This window comes from Siphateles boraxobius, unplaced genomic scaffold (genome assembly GCF_051911475.1).
Source record: "Siphateles boraxobius isolate OS27281-9 unplaced genomic scaffold, OSU_SipBor_1 41, whole genome shotgun sequence".
Lineage (NCBI taxonomy): Eukaryota > Metazoa > Chordata > Actinopteri > Cypriniformes > Leuciscidae > Siphateles > Siphateles boraxobius.
In genome coordinates, this window is record NW_027509042.1 from 17,056,380 (window position 1) to 17,063,099 (window position 6,720).

The following is a 6,720-nucleotide window of genomic DNA, read 5'->3' on the forward strand; positions in this document are numbered from 1 at the left end:
AAGCCATCTCTCCCTTTGCTGGTACCTCAAGGTTAAATAAAAAGTCATTTTAAAAACCCAAGTATGTGTTCATGTGTTTCTAGACAGGCTAACACAGGGAACAGAGGTCAGCTCTGTGACACTTCTTCCCCCTTGTGCAGATGACCACTGTCGTCCCGAGTGTCAATTCTCCATCCCTCCAAGAACAGGGGTCGAAAAGCCCATGTTAGTATTTACCTTCTCTGGGATACGGGACAAAAAGTCAGCCACATTGTTCCTGGCTCCCGGGCAGTATTTCACAGTGAACTGGTAGGGCTGGAGAGAAAGAGACCATCTCGTAATCCGGACATTAGAGTCTTTCATGCGTTCCAACCATTGCAGAGCTCGATGGTCGGTTTCTAACACAAAGGGTCTCCCCAAAAGGTAGTACCAAAGTGAATCCGTGGCCCATTTAAAGGCCAGGCACTCCTGTTCCACTGTCGAATAACTGGTTTCTCGATGGAAGAGTTTCCGACTCAAGAAGGCCACTGGTCTCCGATCTCCATCCACTTCCTACAGTAACACTGCCCCAAGTCCGACTCCAGAGGCATCCATCTGCAGGATGAAGGGTTTCCGGAAATCTGGGCCGAGCAGAACAGACTCTCCACATACTGCCTCTCGTAAGTCCTAGAAAGCTCGGTCACCCTGCTCCGTCCAGACCACCTTGTTGGGAGCTGTGGCCCTGGTGAGATCTGTAAGCACAGAGGCCCTGGCAGAAAAATTAGGTATAAACCTGCGATACCATGCCAACAAGCCCAGAAAGGATTTCACCTGTTTCTTCGTTGTGGGGGGTTGGTGACTTCGGATGGCCTTTATCTTCTCCTGCTGCGGGTGGATGACTCCTCCACCAATCACAAATCCCAAGTAGCTGATCTCCCTCTCGGCTATTGTACCCTTCTTTGGGTTGATGGTAAGACCGGCTGCCTTAATTCTCCCCAGGACATGCTGCAGATGTTTACAATGTTCTTCCCATGTCTCACTGAAGATGACCACCTCGTCCAGATATGCTGCCGCAAACTCCCTGGTGCCTTGCAGGCTGGTCCATTAAACATTGGAAAGTCGCTGGCGCCCCCTGCAGGCCGAATGGCATAACCGGGAAATGAAATAGCCCAAACGGGGTTTTAAAAGCAGTGAATTCCTTAGCTCTGACAGTTAAGGGACCTGCCAGTACCCCTTGCATAAGTCCACCGTGGATAGGTATTTGGCTCTGCCCAGTCTTTCCACCAACTCATCAATTCTTGGCATCGGATAAGGGTCTACCTTAGACATGCGGTTAAGTTGTCTGAAATCAATACAAAATCGGGCTGCCATCCTTTTTGGGAACTAGAACAATGGGGCTACACCACTCATTATGGGATGGTTCAATCACACCCACAAAGAGCATAATGTCTAGTTCCTCCTTAAGCACTGTCACCAGGCGTTCAGGGATCCGATAACTCTTCTGGTGAGCTGGAGTTGCCTCCCTAAGGATGACATCATGTAGCACCAGGTTAGTACAGCCAGGTTTCTCCTGAAATAGCCGGGGATCCAACAGCTGCTTTACCTGGTCTCTTTGAGGTTGCTCTAGATGGGATATATCCAGAGCTTGTTGAGTGCAGCTAGATGGAAAGTACTGCACTGTTGTTTCCTCTTCCTCCCCGACCACACAAACAAAAAGCTGTTTAGCCCAGATCTCCTTCCTGGGGTGGAACTTTTTCAGCAAATTAATATGGAAGTTTTGATTTTTCTCCCCCCGCTCTGGCTTTAAGATCTCGTAGGTGACTCTACCAGTTTTCCGCACAACCTCATAGGGTCCATACCACTTAGCTAGCAACTTATTCTCATTGGTGGGTAGCAGCAGCAGCACTTTTTGGCCAGCCTCAAACGATCTCTCCCTTGCCCTCTTATCATACCAAACTTTCTGAATTTGCTGGGATTTTTTCATGTGTTCCTGGGACAATGATGTCATCCCTTCCAGCCGCTCTCTCATTTGGACCACGTATTGGACCACACTACACATACCATCCTTGGGTCCCTCCCACTGCTCTTTAAGCAAGTCCAAGGGACCTCTTACCTGCCGGCAATATAACAGTTCAAATGGGGAGAAACCTGTGGAGGCTTGCGGCACCTCTCTGTAAGCAAACAACAGATAAGGTAACCATTGGATCTAGTCGGACCCTGACTTGGAAACAAACTTGCGCAGCATGCTTTTGAGGGTGTGGTTGAAGCGTTCAACCAACCCATCAGTCTGGGGGTGGAAAGGTATGGTCTTAATGGCCCTAATTTCCAACAGTTGGTACACCTGTTTTAACAGCAAGGACATACAATTAGTACCCTGATCTGTTAAGATTTCACATGGAATCCCCACTCTGGAAAACAGCTGTACAAGACAGTTAGCTACTTGTCTGGCTTTGATGTTTCTAAGGGGAAAGGCTTCTGGGTACTTGGTGAAATAATCACAGATTACTAAAATATACCGATTCCCATTCTTACTTCTTTCCAGGGGCCCCCACAATATCCATTCCCAGGCGACTAAAGGGTGTATCAATGACTGGCAATGGTAACAAATGTGCGGGTGCCACTCTCCTTCCTGATGACATGTGACACTCTATACAAGTACGAATGAACTTGGTTACCTCTGTATATATCTTGATCCAACTGAACCGACTTGCCACCCTTGCTAACAACTTATGCTTGCCTAAGGGTGGTGATGGTGCATTGGATAAGACAAATGCCTTTGGTATGAGAGACCTGGGTTTGAATCCACTGTGAGACACCAATGTGTCCCTGAGCAAGACACTTAACCCCTAGTTGCTCCAGAGGCGTGCGACCTCTGAAATATAGCAATTGTAAGTCGCTTTGGATAAAAGCGTCAGCTAAATGAATAAATATAAATGTAAATGTAAGTGTCCTGACCATGGAACCGAGTGCCCCAGAGTCATAACTGTATGGCGCATTGATTCTGGAACTACCAATGCTTCAACCTCCCCTTTCACCTGATAGAGTATGGCTGCATCTTCTGCCGTGGCTGGATCATGCTCCTTAATCCACACTGTCAGGGCTTAACATTCGCATAAATTGTTCCAACATAATAAGTTCTGACAGCTGCTGAATAGTACCCGTCTCTGGCTTCACCCATTTTGAAAAAAGATCTTTCAATCGCACATAAAGCTCACGGGGGTTCTCGTCTGGCAGAATCTCTGAGGAGCGAAACCTCTGTTGGTATACCTCGGCATTAATCTCATATTTTATAAGGATTGCCTGCTTGACTTTATCATAGCCCTCAGCATCATACCCGTCCATGGCTACATAGGCCACACATGGCTTTCCCGTTAACAGAGGAACCAGTCTTATTGCCCAATTGGCTTTAGGCCATCTACATGCCGTGGCCATCCTTTCAAAGGTTGTTAAGAACTGCTCAACGTCATCATCTCTTGTCAAGGGATGAAATCTTGGCTCGATACTTCCTGATGATGTACCTTCTCCTATTGGCACTGGGCTTGCAGCTTTAGACGTGGGCTGACTTCCCCGTTGGTCCCCTCCAGCCTAGATCTCTAACACCTGGTGATGAATTTGCTGGAATTGGTGCTGCATATTTCGCCAAAGCTGATCTTGCTTTACCATTACCTACTCCATTCGATCATCACGGGCGGCTTGGGACTGCAGGAGAACTTTCACCAGGCCGGCCAGTTCTGACACCGTTCCCTCAGTGGGGCCGCTGCAAAAGTACTTGTGTCTCCCCTACTGGCAACAGCTGTTGCTAGTGGTAACTCCATAGAACTGGGTATCTCCTGATCCTGATTTATTCTCAATGGTTCCTCTGAACCCTGTTATGTAAATTTGTATATTATTATACATAATATACATATACTTATTGATTTTAGTTCCTTATCTGTGTTCTGTGTACGAGAACAGAGGACCCTGTTTTCTGTTGTTATGTTTATACAGCTGGAGGGTGTGTGTGAGACACTCAGCAGTTGGTTGGGCAAGTGACCTCTGACTTCAGAGGTGAGAAGAGCCCCTGCTTTTGGGGTAGTCATAAAGTTCCTTTGTTCCTCTTGTCTAAACAAGAGATAGAACAGTATAAGACTGCTGGCATCCCCCTGTTCTGGGTCTCATTTCCTCCTGCAGCTGGACAGTGGTTGGACTGAGAACTATTCTTGCAAGAATAAATATTTTAAAACTAATTTGGAATCCTGATGTCTCTAACGCTGTGATGACAGCGGATTTGACGAATTGATCATCTCAAAGCACAGGCTTTGATCTTACCTCGCCAAATTGATAGAGAAGAGCCAAAACTGCTATCAGGGCTAGAAGGAACCCACTGTAATCAGAAAGAACTCGGTGGCAGTAAATGCATCTCGGGTAAGAGACAGTAAAATAATTTTTTTGTGTGGGATGTTTGATATAACTGTGAATGAACCATAGTGGCTGAAATTATCTCTTTGGTCAGGCAGAGAAGGTTTTCGAGGGAAAAATTTAGGTAGTGACGGGCATTCCGGCTATTTTTCTTGATCTGGCTCGTTTGAATCGGCTCACTGAAAAGAGCCGGCTCTTAGATCCGGTAATTGTAACACGTGAACCAGCACGAACGACCCATCACTACAAGTCAATTTTATGCTGAAAACTAGCTCGTAAAGCGGACGGAAGAGTCGCAATAGACGAAAGAACCACGACTGAATTATTGGTGCACGCAAAATCTTTAATTGTAACCTGAGAAAGTCTCGTAAAAGTGGACAGAAGAGCCACAGTGGAAGGAAGAAACACACCTGATTTAATTAGGTAAACCAGAATCAATCGGGCGCTGGACAGCGCTCACGGAAAGATTCTGAAATGCAATTTGCTGTAGAGCTGCTTTGAAACAATATGCATTGTGAAAGGCACTATCAGTGGCATCATGCCCATTCAAAGCGAGGGGGCACGTGCCCCCTCATATTTTTCCTCCCTGATAATTTTTTTGATTCCTATGATGCTCCATAATTACCAGAGCCTATAACGACTTAAATGTAGCCTATTCTCAGGAATGTGATTTTTCCGGATTTGCCGATTTGCCGGAGTGAAAAGGAGAGGAGATATGAGGACATAACAGGCTGACGTGCGTACAGATTTTTTCCTTCTTTTCCAAGTATCAACAAGGACGTATTTGCGTTCAGCTTGTTCACCTGCTCAATTTCATACCTCAGTCGCTCTCGCGCTACAGTGGTATCGTTGTCAGTTGACAAAAACATCGCTGTTAGGCCACCAGTAGGACTGGCCGATATCGATATAAATATATCTATATATTTTTAAATGTGATATGGAATTAGACCATATCGATATAGTTCAAATTTGCGCTATGATCCTTGCTCCAAACAAGCTGCTGACTGCTTTTGTAGAAATACATATCGTGCATTCTATCATTTGCAGTTCTGGCGCCTCCGTCTCAACAGCATTAGTGTGGGCTACAACGCGACAAATACTCATATCAAATGTTAGCGCAGAGGAACGGGACACATCAGTTCAGTGAGTTCACAAAAGTTAATTATTTGCATGTGCTGTAAAGCCTTGCCGGTTAAACATGTCATTCACTGCAGATGCGCTGTTCTAACATGCGCTTAACTGAGCGCGAACACCCGACGTGCACATGCACTAAAAAAGCCTGTCTAACAGCGCCTGGTTACTGGACTAAGTTATCTTTCGAGTCTTATTTTGCTAATACTCTCAAATACACACAAGGTTACACACAAATACATAAGGAAAGTTGGTTATGTCTAAACTGAAAGCAAACCGAGAAAATTGAGAGAAATCTGCTTGTCAAATTAGACACGTTGAGTACAGGTCTTAAAGAGACAGTAGCCCTAATAATAAACATGCAGCCGCTTGTCCTTAAAGGGATAGTTCACCCAAAAATAAAAATTCTGTCATTATTTATTCTCTGTAATGTTGTTCCAAACCGATATTAGTTTATTTATTGTGCTGAACACAAAAGAAGATATTTTGAAGAATGTGGGTAACCAGACAGTTGCTGGTCCCCATTGACTTCCATTGTGAAAAATATACTATGGAAATCACTAGGGTACATCAACTGCTTGGTTACCCACATTCTTCCAAATAACTTCAACAGAAGAAAAAAACTTATTCAGGTTTAAAACAACTTGAGAGAGTAAATGATGACAATTAATTTTTTTGGGAGAACTATCTATTTAATGTTAATAAAACAAGAAAATCTGTATATTTTCCTGCTTTTTTGTCCTTAGCCAATCACATGCCTGATTCTTCTGGATGTGTAATAAATCGGTCAGCATCAGCCTGCCCCTTTTTCTTAAAATGGTGTCTGTGTATATCAAATCAGCGCTCTAGAATCTTTGCTGTGTATGTTCAAGCAACTCACTCGTCTCGCACGTTTAGCTGGCGATGTTTTACAGATGGTCTTGAAGTGGTAAGTGGGCAAAGCAGCAAATCGGCATTTAATTAGTTATCGGATGATATTAAAAGGTAGTGGGATTATTTGTGGTTGACCTGGAAATTTTAACTTGATCAAATAGTTATGGATTTGATATTAGCTGCGAATTCAGAGCATTAACTTAAGTTGTGTCAGTGTAACGTTATCGATAGCTAGCCTAGTCTAACCGTCAGAAAAGAATTGCCTCAGATTGTGCCCCCCCCAGAATTTTGGCTTGCATGACGCCCCTGGGCACTATACAAATAAATTGAATTTAATTGAATTTTGAGTAAACCATAATT